Source organism: Orcinus orca, chromosome 8 (genome assembly GCF_937001465.1).
Source record: "Orcinus orca chromosome 8, mOrcOrc1.1, whole genome shotgun sequence".
Classification (NCBI taxonomy): Eukaryota; Metazoa; Chordata; class Mammalia; order Artiodactyla; family Delphinidae; genus Orcinus; species Orcinus orca.
In genome coordinates, this window is record NC_064566.1 from 27291361 (window position 1) to 27312461 (window position 21101).

The following is a 21101-nucleotide window of genomic DNA, read 5'->3' on the forward strand; positions in this document are numbered from 1 at the left end:
AAGCAAGGCAGTGCTCAAAGAACACTTGGAGCATGTCAAGAAGACACAGAAACCAGTGTAAAGGTGCTCCCACTGGTCAAATCAAAGTGATACTGATGCCCAGTAACTGCTTTCCCAAGGCTGGCTGGTTTCTGTCTGTGTTTGGTCAACGAGAAGCTGAGTTTGGACTGACAGTGAAAGTCATTGGCCAGGGGCTTCTTCCCTACTCTCTCCTTAAGACAGCCTCCAGCACTGGGGGAGCTCTCCTCTGCTGCTACAGCACCGTCTTGGTCACTGCGGTTCCACTTCTACTCAGTGGCCATGAACTCTGGGCTCTGATATCACTGTATCCCCCCTTGGCTTCCCCACCCCATGTGTGGTAGCAGTTTTTTGTTGTTGCTAATCTCCAAGTTGTCTCATCATCTCTGTTGGGTTTTTCAGATTTTCTACTATGTGTATAACCCATTTCCTGAACTAAATTCCCTCTGTTTAGATATTTAAGAAGGTTTCTGTTTTCCTAATCAAACGCTGACTGATACTCCAGGCAAATACTGGCAAAAAGAAAGATGGTGTCATTATATTAACATTATACAGAATAGACTTTAAGGCAAAAAGCAACAGCGAGATGGGAATATAACATAATTCTAAATTGTATGCACCTAATAACCTATCAGATGTATGTAGTAAATATCAACAAAACGGAAAAGAGAAATGGACAAATCACCATCAGACTAGGAGATATTTAGCACATCTCTCTCAGTAATTGATAGCTCACACGGTCAAGGAATAAAGTATGGAAGATTTGTACAATACAATTAAGAAATTTGATCTAGCAGACATTATGGAACACCACACCAATAACTAGAGAACACACATTTTTTTCCCAAGCACACATGGGGCCCAGATTACATTTTAGGCCATAACGGAGGGCTTAGCAAATTTCAAAGAGTATCATACAGACCACATTCTTAACAATAACACAATACACTAGAAATAAATAACAAACAGATAATTAAAATAATCTTATGCATTGGGGGAATGCACATGGGCAAAAGAAATTACAATAGGAATTAAAAAATACTTATAACTGAAAAATAATGGAAAAGTAAAATAGTACATAGAGGGAAATTTAATACCTTATAAATGTCTATATAAGAAAAGAAGGAAGGCTGAAAATTAAAACCTTTGAATTAGAACAGGAAAAAAACCCAAGAAAGTGGAGGGAAAATGTTAAAAAATAAGAGCAGATATTAAAAATAAAGGAAAAGATTGACAAATTCAATTACATTAAAATTAAGAAATTCTGTTCATCAAAACATACCATACAGGGCTTCCCTGGTGGCACAGTGGTTGAGAGTCCACCTGCCGATGCAGGGGACATGGGTTCGTGCCCCGGTCCAGGAGGATCCCACATGCCGCGGAGCGGCTGGGCCCGTGAGCCATGGCCGCTGAGCCTGCACGTCCGGAGCCTGTGCTCCGCGTCGGGAGAGGCCACAACAGTGAGAGGCCCGCGTACCGCAAAAAAAAAAAAACAAAATAAACATACCATACAGTGAAAAAACAAACACATGCTGGAAATGGCATTTGTAGCAGGTATTAGCCGCAGAAGACTAGTATTCAGAACATAAAGAATCCCTCCCAACCATTAAGACAAACTACTCAACTAAAAATAGGCAAAAGAAATAAACTTTTTACAGATGAGGAGCTTGCATTTGCATAAACGTATGAAAAGATGCTCCATTTTATTAATAGTCAACTAATGGTGAATTAAATCCACACTGAATTGCCATATGACGTCCAGAAGAATGGGAAACTTTAACATATGACAGAAAGATGAGGACGTAGAGCGATGGGAACTCACACACAGCTGCTGGCAGTGTACAATGAGACAATTATTTTGGTGAATAACTTGGCGTTGCTTAATAAACGTGGACATGCAAGTACCATACAACGAATCAGTTCATTTTCTAGGCTTTTCCTAAATTTTCCTAAACAACTGTTGTTGTTCTTTAATAGGCTTTACTTTTGAGAGTAGTTTGAGGTTCACAACAAAACTGAGTGGAAGGTGTAGAGGTCCCATATGCTCTTTGCCCACATACAGACACACGCACAACCTCCCCTGCTATCAACATCCTGCAACATTTGTTTCAATCCATGAACCTACATTAACACATCATTATCACCCAAAGTCCATTGCTTACAGTAGGGCTCACTTTTGGTGTACATCCTCTGGGTTTGGACCCATGTACAATGTCCTGTATCCACCACTGTAGCATTACATGGAATATTTTCTCTGCCCTAAGATTCCCCTGTGCTCTGCCTAATTATCCATCCCTCCCTTAGCAACCACTGATCTTTCTACTGTTTCCATAGTTTTGCTTTTTCCAAAATGCCATATAGGTTGAATCATATAGAATATAACTTTTTCTAGATTGACTTATTTCACTTAGTAATATGCATTTAAGTTTCTCCATGTCTTTTCATGGCATAATATTCTCATAATATCCTTTCAGTCTTGAATAATATTCCACTGATGTATCACAGTTTATTTATCTATTCACCTACTAAAGCATATCTTGGTTGCTTCCAAGTTTTGGCAATTATGAATAAGGTTGCTATAAACATCTCTGGGCTGGTTTGTTTGGACATAAGTTTTCAACTTATTTGGATAAATACCAAGTGATTGGTGATTGCTGGGGGGTATGGTAAGAGTACCTTTAGTTTTGTAATAAACTGCCAAACTGTCTTTCAAGATGACCACACCATTTTGCATTTCCACAAGCAACATAGCAGAGGACCTGTTGTTCCACATCCCCCCCAGCCTTTGGTGTTACCAGTGTTCTGGATTTTGGCCATTCTAATAGGTGTGTAGTAGTATCTCATTGTTGTTGTTGTTTTGCGGTACGCGGGCCTCTCACTGCTGTGGCCTCTCCCATTGCGGAGCACAGGCTCTGGATGCTCAGGCTCAGCGGCCATGGCTCACGGGCCCAGCCGCTCTGCGGCATGTGGGATCTTCCCGGATCGGGGCGCAAACCCGCGTCCCCTGCATCGGCAGGCGGACTCTCAAACACTGCGCCACCAGGGAAGCCCTCTCGTTGTTTTGATTTGCGGTTCCCTGCAGACATGATGTGGAGCATCATTTCATATGCTTATGAAATGCTATCTGTGTATCTTCTTTGGTGAGAAGTCTTTGGCCCATTTTTTATTTAGGTTGTTGGTTTTCTTCTTGTTGAGTTTTAAGAGTTCTTGTACATTTTGAATACTCATCCTTTACCTTATTGCATTAGCTAGTACTTCCAGTATGTAGTTGAAAAGCGGTAGTGAAAAGAGAGATCCTTGCTTTGTTTCTGATCTTAGTGGGAAATCTTCAAGTTTCTCATCATTAAGAAAATTTTAGCGGTAGGTTTTTTATAGATGTTCTTTATGGCTACAAAAGTTGAGGCAGTTCCCCCTCTATTTCTAGTTTGCTGAAAGTATTTTTCATGAATGCATGTGGGGTTTTGTCAAATGCTTTTTCTTTATCTACTGATATGATCATGTGATTTTTTTCTTCTTTAGTCTGTTGATGTCATGAATTGCATTAATTGATTTTCTAATGTTCAACCAGTCTTACATAGCTGGGATAAATCACACTTGGCTGTGGTGCATGATTCTCTTACACATTGTTGGATCTGACTTTTTAATTTTGTTGAGAATTACCAAATGCTGGTAGTGCTGGCCTCATAGAATAAGTTAGGAAGTATTCCCCCTGCTTCTATCTTCTGGAAGAGATTATAGATAATTGGTATAATTTCTTCCTTGAATGTTTGGTATAATTCATCAGTGAACCCATCTGGGCCTGGTGTCTTCTGTTTTGAAAGATTATTAATAATTGATTCAATTTATTTAATAGATATAGGCCTATTCAGATTGTCTATTTCATCTTGTGTGAGTTTTAGCAGATTGTGTCTTTTAAGGAATCGGGCCATTTCATCTAGGTTATCAAATTTGTGGGCACAACACTTAATTTTTAAAAATGGAAACAACCCATATATATCCATCAACATTAAAATAGATAGATAAATTGTGGTCTAATCATCTAATGTAATACTAACAGCAATGAAAATATATGACTCACAGACTGTTTCTCAATGTTTTTTCATTATCACACCCCCTAAGAAGTGTTTTTAGACTTTTTTTCCTAATAGCCCTATAACATTTTAATACCACAGACAAACTATATTTATATACTCTATGTATATATTTGCTTTATACATTAAAAGAGTATGAGTTTTCTGTACTCCAAGAACCAATTTTCACCCCATTAAGAATGCAAGATTCATTCATCAAACTTGATGAATCCTAAAAACATATATAATTCTCCTTATATTCGTTTCAGAACAGGCAATGCTCAACAATATGTTGTTTAAGGATATATACATATGTGATAAAATTAGAAAGAAAAGCAAAGTTAGGACAAATATAAAATTTCTTTAGTAATTACCTCTGCAGTGTAAGTTGGCAGAGGGATGAGTGAGTCATGAAAGAAGTTTTAAGTTATCAGCAATATTCTCTTTCTTAAGCTGTTTGGTTAGTACATATGTGTTTTAAGTTATTATTATTAAAAATGTACATATATGCTACATGCATTCTTTTGTTATCAAATAATTGCAACACAATGTGGTAAGTGTAACCACAGAGGTAGATTTACGTAAGTGACACAAAATTCAGAGACATTTCAGAGAGAAAAGGATATGAGGGGACACAGGAGATTACCAGGTAGGAGTAGAGAGGGGCATTTTATGCAGAGGGTTCAGACACATAAAATACCAATAGCTTGAGCTTTGGAAGAATTATATGACATTCAATATGCTTTGGGGCACCGAGCGTGGGGGAAAAGTGAGCTATTGATTCTTGATAAATGCAAAAGGATTAAAACGACACAAAGAGAAACATCATTTCTCTAAGTTTCTTCATGGTAAATTCGATCTCATGCCTAAAGCAGAAGAAAGTGGTCTGAACTTTTCTTTTAAATAAAACTACCGCCCCGCCTTAGAGTTTAGAGTTCTAATCCTTGGCTAAACAAGCTGAGAGCTCTGCACTGCCATTTGTATCCACTCAGCCTTCCTCCCATTTGGCCTGCAAAATTGTTCTTTCTCAAAGTTCAAGATTTTTAATCCCTCTGGGCAAGGCTTCACTAATTAAAGCCCAAACAACCTTAAAAGCAAATGAGCATTTGGGGCCACTGGGCACCATTCCATGGCTCTGGATCCATTGTTTTTGTTTCTTAATACTCAAAAAGACTTCTTTGTTAATTCCGAGCTTCCAGAAGTGCCTTTTTCTCACTTTGAGTACCTTGCCTCCCTTCTGCCTGGAGTTTAGCCCCTCACAATCAGTCTAACAAAATACCACCTAAAAGAAGCTCGTCTTTTTTGAGGTCACATGATGTGAGTCTCTGTAAATACTCCCTACATATGCCAGTCACTCAGGACAGTCGCCCCTTGTAGTTGCTTCACGTGTATAATTTCCAAGAAAGAAAATGTGGATGCAAAGTGTATGCTAAGTGCAAAAGCAATGCACTCCTGATAAAAGAAAAAGGGATTTGGAAAGTAATTCTTGATGCTCGGCGTGGGGATATTACAAGGAAGTCATCATTCATGGGTGAGCGTTCTTTCCCCTCCACTTTCCACTGTCATATCTGAGAAAAAAAAAAAAAAAGCAGAAGCAGGAGATAAAAAAGGACACTGTTTCTATGCTGGTAACCTTGATAAGGGGTCATCAGTAAAATATAAGCTTTTGACACTTGCTTGGTGGATTATTAGCAAAAAAAAGGGAAGAATGTTAGAGATGACACATCCTGGGATCACCTGATCTCTTTAAGGATTAAATGCTTTGCATTTTGATCGTGCCTGTCTCCTTTTCCCCTGTGACAAGCCTCAACTATTTTACCTTTGATGGATAGCATTTTCATTCCAAGATTTTTTTCCATTGTAAGTTAAATCGTTTCTTAAAGGTAATTGCAATGCCCCATGCTTAGCAAATCAATAAGGAAAAGAAGTGTCCATCATGCAGATCTTCGTTTCCTTAAGAGCATAAGTAGTATGTTTTACACAAATTAACAAAGTTCAAAACAATGTAATAGTTTTGTCTCTCTTTTCCCCCAAGACCAGATAAAATCAAAGCCTCCCTAATGATTGCTCCACCATTTTCTCCTTTTAGATCTAGGTATTAGTTGTGTCTTTGAAAGCAATTGCTAGGCCTCTGCTTAACAACATGATCTCTTCCCCTCCGCATTCAGAACATCCTCTAAACTAAGTCTCCTCTGATGTGTAGGAGGTGTCTGTGGTGTTAGTACCTTCTCCTCACACTTGGGGAAGCAGTTATCACTACTTGAGTGCACTACCTGGATATATTAATGACCCATCAGCACAGGGCAAGTGGTCAAGGACAAGGTTTACATCTGAACTCACTTAGAATGATAAACTTTAGTCACTTGCATATTTTGAGTCTTGAAAATGAAAAGGTGTCACCCAAAGATGAGCCCAAGCTGGGTCACTTTGTTTTAATGTTTTTATTAAAATGGTTCAAGCCCCCACCTCACAGATCAGTGGAAAACCAGTGAGAAGTGACCCACTTCCTGATCCTCCCAATGTCCCTGGAGATTCTCAGGGGGGGTTACATGTCTCTTATCCACTTTTACTCTTGCTGTCTCCTTGCTTTGTAATCCTCATTTCACAAGTATCTTCTCTCCTGCTGTTGGGCTCTTCTTTCAGGATAATATAGAGGTTAAGATCATAGACTCTGGAGTCACTTGTAGCTGGGTAGCTTTGGGCAATCCACTTATCCACTCTGCCTCAGTTTTCCCATCTGTAAAAATGGGCCAATAGAACACCTCCTCAGAGGTTCTTGTTGGCATTAAATGAGCAGAAAGCACTTGTAAGTGTTAGTTATTACTCTCCCTGCTCCTTACCTACCCAAAGGGACACAGCCCATTTCCCTCTGCTTCCCTGAAGCAGCTTTTGCAAGTGCAAGTGTTTGATTCAAGTCTCAGCAGTCACAGAGGTGAATGTGTTTCTGGTCTGATTTTCCAGGGATTGCAGGTCCCCCACCTGTCCTGCTGAGAGCAAGCTCACTGGCTGTCTCCTCAGTCTTCCCATCTCTGGCCAGGGGGCTTGAGCTCCTCTTCTTCTGTGTCCTCCTCTCTCCTTCCTCCTCCTTCCTTCTTCCTGGCCCCTAATTCCCTCCACTCAGGCTCCTCTGGACCCTCCAAAGCTTCCCACTATTTTGCAGAACGGTTCAGCATCACTCTTTGCCTGGGTGCATCCTTCAAGTCAATCCTCAGAAGCTTCAGCATTTAGACCCTAAGACTTCCCAGCATTTTCCTAAATAAAGAGCCCTTTCAAGAAAGGAAGCATGCCACACCCTTAGGAGCAACTGCCAGTAGTTGTGATTTCTAAAAGCCACTTTTTCTCTCCATCATACTACTAATAAACATATCAATAATAACGGATGAAGGTGGCCAAAGGTACAAACTTCCAGTTATAAGACAAATAAGTTCTGGGGATATAATGTACAGCATGGAGACCATAATTAAGAACATCATTTTATATATTTGAAAGTTGCTAAGAGTGTAGCAGATCTTAAAAGTTCTCTTTACAAGAAAAAAAATTGTATTGTAACTGTGAGGTGATGGATGTTAACTAAACTTACTGTGGTAACAATTTTCTAATATATACACATATCAAATCATTTTGCAAAGATAAATTAATACAATGTGTCACTTATATCTCAATAAAACTAGGAAAAAGGGTGAAAAATAATTGGTATCTATAAATGTGTTTTGCAAACATCACAACTGCTTCACATCTATTTTTATCATGGTCCAGGGAAATATTACTTACACTTTCTGTGTCTCAGTCTTCTCACCTGAAAAAATGAAGAAAATAATAGCAACTACCCCACTGGATTATTGTGAGAATGAAATAATGTAAATAATACAAGTACAGCCATTAAAACAGTGCCTGGCATTGAGTAAGTGCTAAGTTAATGTGCTATATCCTTATTAGCTCCATTTCCTCAGGTAATGAAATGGCAGCTGCTTGCTGTTGGATCTCCTGCTCATGATTACGGAGGGAAAGGCCAGGTTTTATCCTAGTCTGTCTGTTTCAGATCTTATCTTCTGCTTCCCTTGAATCAAGGGCTAGACCCAATATTAGGCACTAAACCCACGTGTGCAGTTTCTGAGCTGAGGGATCTGAATGGAGGATTCAACTAATTTTGAAAAATAAATTAGACATGACCATTTAAACATTTGGAAATTTTACATACAACTCTAGACAGAGGATTTCTCTTTAAAATTTTGAAGTAGTTAGCCCATATTTAGGGATGGAAACTGTCAGTAAAAGCTAAGTAACTGCTGCTTTTCTGGAACATGGCCTCCCTCTCTCCATAGTAAATCCACAGTCTCCACCATGCTTTGCTTTGTTGTTTTACCAGCTTGGACCATGCCGACATTGAATTTGTACTCCATGCCCTTACCGTGGCTGACCTAAGTATACATCCTACGCTTACATGAGTTAAACTGCATAATTAACAAATCTTCCCTTTACATGATTCAGTGGAAACTTCAGGAGATCTTATTAAGCCAACTCTGTGTGCCACAATTAAAAAATGCACCAAATTCCTTCCATACCAGCATCTTTAACAGCTGCTCCAGACTTGCCTTGCTCCTTGCCCTGGCCACTGCCAAGAAAACCGAATTGAAGGACCCTCCACCATCGCTCAGGTCGTTTCCTTTGATGGCTCTGAGGAGGTTCTGAAACTTCTCTAAATATATCCACGGCACAGGTTTGGACACAGCTAAGGAGTCTGTGGTCATACTCATGACAGGTCTGCTTAAGACATTTTCCAGAACGCGTTTCCTTGACTCACTGCAGCAGGACGCTAAGCAGCCTCCCCACCGCCAATTCCCACGGCTTCAATTCATCCTGGATTCAACTGACAGAATAATCTGCCTCAAACATCAATCTTATTACAACCTCACCTGCCCAAGACCCTACAGAGCCTCCCTACTGCTGCCTGCATCCAATCCCCCCCACTTCAGCCTAGCATTCAAGGCCCTCGTCAATTATGCTGTCCCTGGTGGAACACGGCCAGCCTTATCTCACATTTCTCCTTGACATGTCCCCTCTGCTCCAGATAAACCAGTCTGCAAGTCGTTTGTACTTCTGGCCTCCATTCCTGTTTCACCTGCCAGACACCATCCCTGAATTTCCCCTCAGTCTAATCACACTTTTTATTTTCTGTGTTCCCTTATCATATACATATTGAATAAGGATTTTGTTCCTGAAATTAGCTCCATTTTCATGCTTTACCCATGAAAGCATATCCCTGCTTTGTGTCATTTTCATGTTTTATTTTCAGAGAAATTCTATACTAACACACACCGTTCCCCACTCTTGTGCTCATAACAGACATTACTAGTCAATCAGGGCACATTTTCCCACTGAGCTGTTTACAGCTTCTGTATCTTTCTCCAAATTAAGCTCCCATTTACCACCACATGTCAACTGGAGTTGGATATGACATGCAACCTGTCTGCTGTCCCTATTCCAGATAGGAACACCTTCGCACTTCTAGATGGTGGAAATGGAAACGCTCAGCAAGAGGACAGGGCAAAGAAGAAAGCCTCTCTATGTGGGACAAGTAGGTCACAGTCAGTAGAATCATTGTCTTTAAGATGGGTGGCTGCCTCCCACCAGTACATCTCAAAGGCTTCACAGACTCTCCTCACAGTGACCAAATGGCTGTAGCAGATCTGGTCCCTTCTGTGTTTTGTTAGCTTCCAGTTTAATGGCAAAGAGCAATAGTGTTGTTTTCCCACAAGCCAGAGAAATTTCATTGCATTTCATCTGCTCTGACTGAGTCACATGGTCATCCTTGATCCAATCCATTTTGTGTGTTTTTTGGGGGGAGGGGGGAGGGAGTGATATGAAATGACATCATTGGTCAGGTCTGAGTCTCATGCTCCACCCTAAAAACTGGCATAATCGTGCAAAGGAAAGCTGAGAGTGCCAGAAGACTTAAAGGGTGCTGAGTGTTAATTATCTAAGAAGTGATGTATTCAGATCCCACGTAAGAGACATCAGTCTAAGTTCTAGGGATACAGCAGTGAACAAAATGAAATTTCACCAGGAGCTTATTCTCACCTCTGTTAAGGTGACACTTGAAAGTGAGGAAGAGGGCTTCCCTGGTGGCGCAGTGGTTGAGAGTCTGCCTGCCGATGCAGGGGACACGGGTTCGTGCCCCAGTCCAGGAAGATCCCACATGCCGCGGAGCGGCTGGGCCCGTGAGCCATGGCCGCTGAGCCTGCGCGTCCGGAGCCTGTTGCTCCGCAACGGGAGACGCCACAACAGTGAGAGGCCCGCGTACTGAAAAAAAAAAGAAAAGAAAATGAGGGAGAAAACTAGACACAGACACCTGTCCGAAGAGCATTCCACACAGAGGGAACAGGTAGAGCAGATTCGCTGAGGCAAGAGCATACACAGAGAGTCTGAGGACCATCTAGGAAAGCAATATGGCTGGAACAAAGGGTGCAAGGTGAAGAGAGGTAGATGATGAGGTTAGAAGCTAAATGGTGGGAAAGGGGTGCCTTTGGGGGGACTTTAAGGCCATTGTGAAATCTTTGGTTTTTCCTGTGAGTGAGATGGGAAGCCATTGGAGGGTGTTGAGCAGATGGTGTTATAACCTAATTTATATCTTAAAAGAATCCTTTTCATTTCTCTGTGCAACCAGGGTAGGGCTGGAAGGGGTAAAGTGGGAGCAGGGTGACCAGCTAGGAACTTACTGCAATTTTTAGGCAGAAAACTGTGGTAGCTTGTGCCAGGATGGTAGTGATATAAATGGTAAGAATAAAAAGTTGAACCTGGGAAACATTTTGAAGGCAGGATAGATGATATAGGCTGACAGATCGGATGTGGGGATGTGGAAAGAGAGGACGCAGGGATGATGCCAAGGTTTGTGGCCTGAGCAAAGGATGGGACGATGCTTCCATAGGGAAGACTGAGGGAAGAGTAAGGCTTAGGATGGAGTGGATTTGTATGTTTTGGATGTTAATAGATATCAAGTCAATCACTGATATACAAGACTTAGGTTAAAGAGAGACGTATGGGATGGAGATTTAAGCTTGGGAGTGTCAGCATCAGGATGGTAGTTAAAGCCATGAGAAGAAATATGAAAATCGAGGAGGTTGTATAGACAGATGAGAGAACACAGCCCAGCCTGAGCCCTGCAGCCCTCCACAGCAAGAACTGCAGCAAAAAAAAATCTCCATCAGTAGTGTCTCTGAGTGCTAACAGCTCCCCTTCCCAGGACTGCACAGCTAGAATCCTTTTTACCATTAGTTTGACTTTTTGCTGAACTCCAATTTTCCTATTTGAATAAGACTTTTCTATACCATTTTAAACATTGTGAATGTTTTCCATGCTTAGCCCCCTAAATATTGACACATCAGGAAGGTCAGCCTAAATTGAACTGCCAAAGCAAATGCTGAGATAGCCAAGAACAGAACTCTGGTTTATCTTGGAAGGCAGGACCACCAGGCCTTGGCTTTCAAGGCCAGACCGACCTGCACAAAAGCAAAGAAGGCTATTGACACAGGATGGACGATGCCATAGCCAGGTCCTACCACTGCCTGGGCCCTTGGATGGGGCATGAGAAGGTCAGTTGGGCCAGGGGTCCTATACTGGGGCCTCCAGGAATATGGGTCAGCATCCTGGTGACTGGTGCCCAGGAGAGCAAAGAGGTTCCTCCATCCTCATTGGCCAGTCTGATTAATCTGGCGCCTAATCAGTCCCCTTTGAAGAGGAGGAGAAGGGATAAAAGAGCAGCACACCTGTTTTCACTTGACTCCAATCCTGAAATAATTCTGTGGCTCCTACAAGATTTGAAACAAATTAAATTTGAAAGGGCAGAGAGGGCAGCTTTGAATGGTTGGCTCTGTCAAGAAATGTGGGTTTTCACTCCAGGAAATGGTTTAACTGGGAGATTGCATCCCCCAGCCATGGTGGCTGTGTTGGCTGTTAGTAGAGGACCATGACTTGGGCTTTTTGTGGCGGGTACCTTTGCTCTATTATCCCTGGCATCGAGCTTTTGCTTTCTGGACATTGATAATGTCAGAGAAAGGGTATAATAATAATGACATGAAAGACGGTGTCAAGAAGGGAAAGCATTCTACACTGTTTAGGGAATCTGTGTATTAAGTAAAGACCCATTCTGTCATACAGGGTGACAGTGACAGACACTGTTCAGCCTAACACAGGGAAGGTTATTGTTGAGCAGGACCCCTAGAATTATTTGGTTCATCCTTTCTTTTAACAGATGAAGACACTGATGCCTGAAGGAGCTACTGCTATAGGCAAAGCTGGGATATCTAAAGTAGCAGTTCCAGGCTGGAGCTCCACCTATACTTATTTTTCAAGTGGTCCCCAGGATAAATGATGGGAAGTATTGTCAGCAGAGTCCCAGACCTGCCTCGATAAGCACCTGTACCTTATTCACTAGAACCTGTTGTACCTTGTTCAGGAGGCTGGGAATGAGGAGGCAGGAGTGGAACAGGTGGAAATTCTTCCTCTGGACCAGAGGCAATGATGAGAAAGAGAAGACCTTTCTCCCAGCTTCTGGATGGTCCATTCCTTCTTCTACTGCTCATCCTTTTACCCACATACACTTTTCTGAGCATCCCCCAGGTGTCAGGCAGTGGGCTGTGGAGATGGAAACCGACAAGTGGGCCTCTCTCATACTCACAGGTCTGTCACTTTGATCTTTGTTATAGACACAGCCAGATGTGACCAGCCTGGCAACCTGCCTTCTTGTTCTGTGGCCAAAAAGAGGTTGGACAGGGCTTCCCTGGTGGCGCAGTGGTTGAGAGTCCGCCTGCCGATGCAGGGGACACGGGTTCGTGCCCCGGTCCGGGTAGATCCCACGTGCCGCAGAGCGGCTGGGCCCGTGAGCCATGGGCTGGGCCTGCGCGTCCGGAGCCTGTGCTCCGCAACGAGAGAGGCCACAACAGTGAGAGGCCCGCGTACCGCAAAAAAAAAAAAAAAAGGTAGGACAGAAAAGTTGAGAGATATGAGGTCACTGCCTTTTATGGTCTCCGTCATTAATACCTCTGGCAGCAGGCAGAATTTTCCTGCCTGGGACCTAGGGCAGTTGATTAAGCACTGCTGCTAGCCCAGGGTCTGATCCTGGCTGATGTTAGTCTCCCTTCATCCCCTCCACAGAAGGGGAAGCTAAAAGACTCGATTGTGAGGCCCTTTGACCTTTGCTTCGGGATCCTCGCAGACTGAGCATTTCAATCAGGCCAAAGCACAGAGCCCTCTCTAATGAGGATTTGTCAAGACCTTCTGTTTGATGAGGGGTGGATTCTTGTCGCTGTGTCAATTTTCCTTCTCACTGATGTTCCCGTGGCCTTTGATAGCACAGATCACACACACATAGGTGTGTCTTTCATGCTCCGGAGCCTTGTGGGCAGGGGTCTGCCACACCATCATTAATATGCACCTCAGTGAAGCTGGTCGGGAAAGTGAGAGAAATAAAGGAGCCGAGGTTCCCTTTTATGTGAGCTCAGGAAACTCACCGGACACATGTGTTAAAATGGAGATAGTTCTCCAGAGAAAAAAAGACCCATAGAGCAAATTATGGTCCCTCGTGTCAGTGGCATTTCAAAATTAGAACTATTCTCCTTAGACATCGCTCGGTCCTATACTCTCTCTTCTCATCAGTCATTGTATTGGTGAGAGTTTTTCGGTTGTGAACAATAGATGTCAATTCTGGAAAACTTAAGTGGAAAAAGAATTTGTTTGGAGGCCAGAATTTAGCTTTAGAAATAGGACAGAAACCAGTGGGCTCTAGGTACAGGCAGAACTAACCATTTAGCCAGCTACACTAAGCACTACTTCTGAAATAAATGTCCTCTACTGATTTTCTCATCCTTCTCCCATCCTTGAATTTTTATGCAAGGAGAGAGAGGCCCAAGGGCCCAGTTCGGGTGACGCGGTTACGCTTTGGTAGCGAGGGCTAGTATGTACGATGGATGGGAGAGGTAATTCTTCAGAGGATACCAGAGATGCCGTTCACTAGAAGGACTGGTTGCCCGACAGCCCTGTACGTCCACATCTGTGCTAGCGTCAGCATCCCTACTCATTCTATTTCCTTCTTAAGTCTCTACCTTTTTGTCTAGCCCCACTGCCTCTGTTGTGTAAGGTCTACCTCAATAGGGCAGCTATAAGGAGCACAAGAAACAGCACAAGAAGTTGCTTAGCATAATGTCTAGCATTTGCCCGAAGGATATTATTAACTGCTTCTGAGTTGGGGTTTTTTTTTACAACTATATATTTTTTATGCAATAATAATTTTATTTATGCTTTTTTAAGGAGCCAGGATTTAATCCATGATTATAAATATCAGCTTGAACACAGAGTATATTTTTTTAATAAATGAAAGATTCTTTAAATTCTATTGTGCTATAGAATTTTCAAAAGTTATATATATATATATATATTTTTTTTTAAATTCTTATTGGAGTATAGTTGATTTAAAAAGTTGTTAGTTTCTGCCGTACAGCAAAGTGAAACAGTGATTATACATATATCCACTCTTTTTTAGATTCTTTTCCCACATAGGCCATTACAGAGAATTGAGAAGAGCTCCCTGTGCTATACAGCGCTTTTGAATTTGAATAGACTCTCTAAGCGATTTCTTCCTCTTATCTCCCCCCATCCCCAATCTATCCTTCACAGCCCTGCCACAATGAAATTCCTGAAATGCAAATCGAATCACGTCATGCGTCTCCTCAAAACCCCCTGATGGCTCCCATCGCCTGAAGAATAGCCTCAAATTATTAGCCTGACATAAGGCTGCATATTTACTCCTTTATTCTGTAGTATCCTGGTAAATGTTTAATGACCAGTGCTCTGGGGGTGGAGGGGCAGGAAATGTATGCATACATATACATACATCATTTCTTATAAATTTTACCAATATAACAGATACATAGCATACGCTTTACAATGAATAATAAGAGGAAACTGCTCAGAGGTGTGAATACCAAGAGGTGAAGATCAGGTGGGACTATCTTGGAATCTGGTGACCACAGCCTTTAATGAATCAAAGCTCCCTTCATTTTTCTCATCTTTGGAACACTGTAGGAGAAGGTGAGCTCTTTCAAGTTGCTTCAGACTTGGCCTTCGTAAATTAAAGTTCCTGGTATGAATGACTCTTAGAAACCTTGGTGCTATAACATAAAAATACTGGTTGCTAGAAATTCAGATATGAAAGAGCAGTTTTCAGAAGATGCAGCTGAAACTTTCTCCTTGGAGTCTAGAAACACACACACTGTCACAATTCCTTTGTTGCCTGTCAGGTTTTCACAATGGAAACATTCTTCCTGAGATGAAGTGAAATTAATCTTTGCTGGGTAATCTTACAGCTTTCATAATCTAATATACATATATACTTACAACAAGTGCACATTCCACAAGGTAAGTATAGCTCAAGGGGTCCAGTTTTCTCTTGGGAAAGTTGGCGGAACTGTCATCATTTTCTTCTTCTACCCTGTGGGTATTTCCACCTGGTGCAAACTCCTTTGTTCCCAGTCATGACAACGCTTGGACACCATGTCTGATCTCATTAACTTAGAAAAGGCTCAGGTTGGAATCTTTGAGCATTTCTCTGGCCTTCTCCCTTTACTCATCAGACTATTATTTTCTTGCTTCCTTGAATCTATACAGAGCTGGGGGCGATGTATGATTTAGATTAATTGACATGCATGAATAGGGCAGCTCTGTAGGCTCTGGAAAGCTGCCCCATCCCTAACTATACCTCAAGTCCTGCTCATCTTCTCTCCCCTCCTATGGGGTCAGTCATGAATCTCAGGCAAGAAAGTTCAAAACCATCAACATTTAAAGCAAAACATTGAGTTGGACTGTAGGCTCTGGGCATGCATTTTCATTTTATGTTACTATTTTATCTTGCTGCTGAAGACTCGATCTGAGATTTTCTTACAACCTTTGTTTGGTAAGCCTCACTCTTCTTTGGGTATCACCATCACTTTATTTTAATAAGCATTTACTAAGCACCCGCTGTGTGTCAGCAGGTGTGAAAGGCATTGAAGAGATGGAGTCATGGTCTAGTGGGATAGATATCTAAGTAGTAGGTGCTAAGCCTGTGATAAGCGCCAAAGAAGTGGAAGGCTAATAGGAGACTTCACCAAGGAGACAATAAATGAGTTGAACCTTTAAAGAGAAGAATATTTCACAAAAATGAGAAAGTGATTGACAGGATCCCCACCACCTCCAGCCTGTCCAAAAACATAGAGATAGGGACCCCAGGGGAATTTGGGGGCAAAGGTAAGAAGTGAGGCTACTTTTGCTGTCAAGCAGGAGAGGGTTTTCAGCACCCTTTTGGCGGAGTCTCCCTACCTCCATCCTTCTACTCCACAGGAAGCCACGGAATGACGCCAGAACAGAATTTAAGAACAACTGCTACGCACAGTGGGGAGCTTTGGAGGTTTTCATGTAGGAAAGTGAAATTACCGTGTGTGTGTGTGTGTGTGTGTGTGTGTGAGAGAGAGAGAGAGAGAGAGACAGAGAGAGAGAGAGAGAGAGACAGAGACAGAGAGACAGAGACAGAGAGAGGGGAGGAGAAGTAACTGGCATTAGCGCGGGGATAGCTGTGAAAGTGAAACCAGTTAGAATGCAGTAATATAGAATATATTAATATACACTACATAATATGTAAATGAGATTTATTACAGGATTTGGCTCACACGGAGGTTGAGAAGTCTCAAGATGTGCCATTTGCAAGCTCTAGACGCAGGAAAGTGAATGGTGTCATTTAGTCCAAGTCCAAAAACCTGAGCGCTAAGGATGCCAACGTCTGAGAGCAGAAGATGTGTGTCCCAGGCAAGCAGAGAGAGAATTTCCCTTCCTCTGCCTTTTTGCTCTGTTCTGGGCCTCAGTGGACCAGATGGTGTCACCCACCTTGGTGAAGGAGATCTTCTATACTCAGTCTACAAATGTAAATGCTGATCTCTTCCAGAAACAGCCGCACAGACACACCCAGAAATGTTTTGCCAGGTAGCTGGGCATCCCTTAGCCCAGTCAAATGCACACAAAAATTTAACCTTCACGCAGGCTGTTGTGCTAGCCCAGGCAAGACTCATGGGGGCCTTGGCAGTGGAAATCAGAGTCTCTCTTCAGAATCTTATCTGCGTCCCCAGCTGAACCTGGGACCCCCTCATAACCTCTCCTTAATGTCGCTGCCCAGACCTGCTTGAAGACTGCAGGTGACAAGGGACCCAGGACCTGCTGTCGGCTTGCTCCACCTTTGTTTTGTTTTGTTTTGTTTTTTTGCGGTACGCGGGCCTCTCACTGTTGTGGCCTCTCCCGTTGCAGAGCAACAGGCTCCGGACGCGCAGGCTCAGCGGCCATGGCTCACGGGCCCAGCCACTCCGCGGCATGTGGGATCTTCCCGGACCGGGATATGAACCCGTGTCCCCTGCATCGGCAGGCGGAATCTCAACCACTGCGCCACCAGGGAAGCCCGGCTTGCTCCACCTTTGGATTTTACTTCTATTAAGATAACTATGGCTTGGGGCAGCTTCCATCTGTTGTTTTTCTCACTGCTTGGGCTGAGGAACAAATGTAAACACTCTTTCAGTGGCAGCCTTTGCACGTTTTCCTGTTTTCTCAACTCAACATTTGTGCGGTTGCCAGCGTATGTCAGGCTCTGTGCTGTGTAGTAGGTTTGCAAAATGAATAAGCCCTTATCCTTGAAGAAAGAGCTGCCTTTTTGGGGGGTATAGGAGGTCAGGCTCATAGTAACATCGTACTGCATACCCATGAACACACTGAGTTAGGAGTAATAAATTCAGCCCGATTTTGGTGGGCGTTGGGAGGTAGGAGAAGCCGAAGGGAGATTGCATTTACTTGTTACTGAGTAAATGAGTGGAATTTAGTTTTACGAACAGAAGGGAGAGAATGGAGGAGAAGGTAAAGAGAGCAAGGCATTGGGGGAAAGGGAAGATATGAGTGTGCACAGGGAGGTGGGAAAGTCCATGTGCAGCCCCATGGCCCCTTCTTTCCACCCTCAGTCTGTGACACAGCTGATGAAATATCAGTTCAGTGTGCCCTGCAGAGCCAGGCTGCTGGGACACATAACCTGGCAGTTCCACGTATCAGGCTCTTCAGTCTTGAGAAGGTTACCTAAACTTTCTCTGGCTTCGTTTCCTCATCCGTAAAATGAGGATATTATTATTGACTTTGCAAGGTTGTTGTACAAATTAAGCAAGTTAATCCATGTAGAGCAATTAAAACAGTGCCTGCCGCACAGTGAGGGCTCTGCAAAGGTTCTCCTGGAATCTGGCATGTTTTGAACGTGCAACAGTCATGAACAGCAGGGTAAACATTCTACTGAAATTTAAGAAACAGTTCCTTAAAGGGGGGTGCTGATTGGATACTGAAGGGAAGAGAGGAAGAACTGAAATTCACCCTGGTGACCATCCCCACCCTAGAAGGGTTATGACTTTCGTGCAACATGGTGTCCGTTTGTGGTAGACCGAGAGGTCAGCTCAGCCTAGATGAGCTGTCCCATCATCCTGGGTTCCTAGGGCCTTTCCCAAAGGTGCCTTTGGACGGGCTCCAGAGCAAGTTGTTCCTTTTATGGCAGCTGGACTTCCTGGCACAGGGAGTGTGGATTCCAGGAGAAGCCACGAACTGGAGCCTCTGGGACTGGCATGTCTTTGAAGTTAAAACCTCTGGGCATCTGTGCACTTAGGCGGAGGCCAGAGGCCACTGGGCTGAGCAAGGTCAATGCTATCTCAAGCATGGGGACAGCATGCCCTTCTGGCCCAGGGGCAAGCCTGGTCTGGATCACTTAGGCATGAAACTCAGGAATCAAGCCAGGCCAAAATGATTTTCACTGTGATATGGGAGAGTGAGCCCTGAAGTTGGGACCAACTAGCCCCTGAGCTAGTCATTTCAACTGTCTGAGTCTGGGTCTCCCTCTCCTTACCTGTAAAGTAGCTATAACGGTTAACCCAGCCCCATCCCTAATGCGCTGTCTATCCCAGAGTGGCGATAGGGATCGAATGAGATAACGGGATTGAAAGTCCTAGTGAAAATGGGAGACCACGCAGCACCTGAATGTGCTCTTGCCCCCCCAGATTTACCCCAGTAACTCCTTTCTACCATGTCATCACCTGTTAATCTCCATACATTTTTATGTTCTTTCTTCCTTTCTCCCTTCTTTCCTTCCTTCCCTCCTTTCCTTCAGTCTTTTGACTCTCAAGTTAGTTCTTGCGTCTTTAGAGAAGACTTCTCTGTCCCTAAGGTTGAACTGGGTGCTGTTTCCAGGTCCTTCTACATAAAGCGCCCTGTATTCTCATTATCATAATACTTTTTACACTCTTTTGGAATTGGCTTTTAATTCACAGTCTTAATGACAAGTTTATCTTAGTTCCTCAAGGGTGGGATTATATCATAATTCCTGTAGTAATCCCAGAATGAGAACAGTCTGAGGATGCATATTTGAATGAATGAGTGAATGACTAAATTGCTATGCAGATGTAAATAGTTTATCATAATATTGTTCAACTGACATTTAGAGTTTGACTCCCTTGTTCCAGATTCTGTATTAGGGGCTGGGGATACAAGGATGGACAGACAAAAATCTTTCTTCCCCTTCCCACTCACAGTCAAGTAGGAAAGTCTGAGGTATAAGTGAAGAGTTACCACAGAGTGCAGCTCAGTGGACTACAAGAGAAGTACAGACCAGAGGCCGTGAGCCTTCAGAACGTACTGTGAGACATGCATGATGTAAAGCTATGACTTGTTGGCACTGCCTTACAATATGTGATACCAAAAACATCATAAAATGATTTTAAGCAGCTGAGACAATGTTAGGTGTGTCAAGATGAAAATGCCTCCTGCCCAACCCTCCCAACCTTCCTCCTCTCCCATAAAAGTTTTCCTCTTCCCGTTCCTCCTTCTAAAATAGACTCCAGGAAAAATGATGACATTGGTCTACTTTAGAAAGAATGCCAAGGTTCCGGCATCCTTCCAAAGACATGTTTTCAATTATGAAAATCTTCTAGATCAATCTTGCTTTCTCCATGACTAGAGTGAGTTTCTTTACCCAATTTTTCTGTGGAGTTGGAATGAACAGACTCTGTATTGAGAGCCAGGGAACCTATTCTCTAAGCCAAATTATAATTAGCTCTGTGACCTTCCACAAGTCACTTAATATCCCAAGAAGATTTTTCATATTCAAGCAAGGTTTTTGATTCTAAGTGTGGTTTTAAGATAGTGTGAGGCCTACAGTCATCTTTAAGTTCTTATTTCCTAATCATCACCATTCCCCTTCCACAGATACCCTATAAAAATCTTGTTAATTTTTCATTTACAATGTTTTCTGCAGTCATTGCTTTTTCTCTATCTCCAACTTTAGTTTAAGATTTTACAAGTATCAATCCATCATTTTGAGGATCCTCTCAGTAGGCCCTCGGTTAAGGGAAAGAAATGAAGATTCAGAGTCCAAAGCAACGTACAAAAGATTGCCCTTGAAGAAGTGTAGGTGTGTAGGATTGATCTGAGAGCAAAGAGCATCTGAGGTCGGCACAATTGGCAAAAATTGCCTTCTCTCTGAATCTCCGGAGAGCCCAAATTCAGACAAGTCTTAGTCTAACCCTGGCCCAGAGGGGTAATATACTGAAAGAAAGAAAGTGAAGAAGAGAGAAAAGGAAAGACCAAAGCAGGGAAAGAAACTTGCAAGTATTCCCAGGTAGCGGTTTCATACTCCTTGATTCAATTAAGACCTCACAACCTCCTAGGAGAGGTGGATTTTATTTGTTTGTTTGTTTGTTTATTTTTACAGAGACATCAATGGTTTAATGGGTGGGGGATCTTACACTACTGAAGCAAGGTCCTGGAGATACACCCCACCATGTGCTGTGCACAGCAAGAGGACATGGTGGCAGTCTTCACTCCCTGGGGGAAGGGGAGGTTGCCAGTTATAGGGGAATTGACCTCAAGTTGGCTTAGTTACCAGGGAAACCAGCAGAGGCAAGCCCCTCACCACCCCTTTGA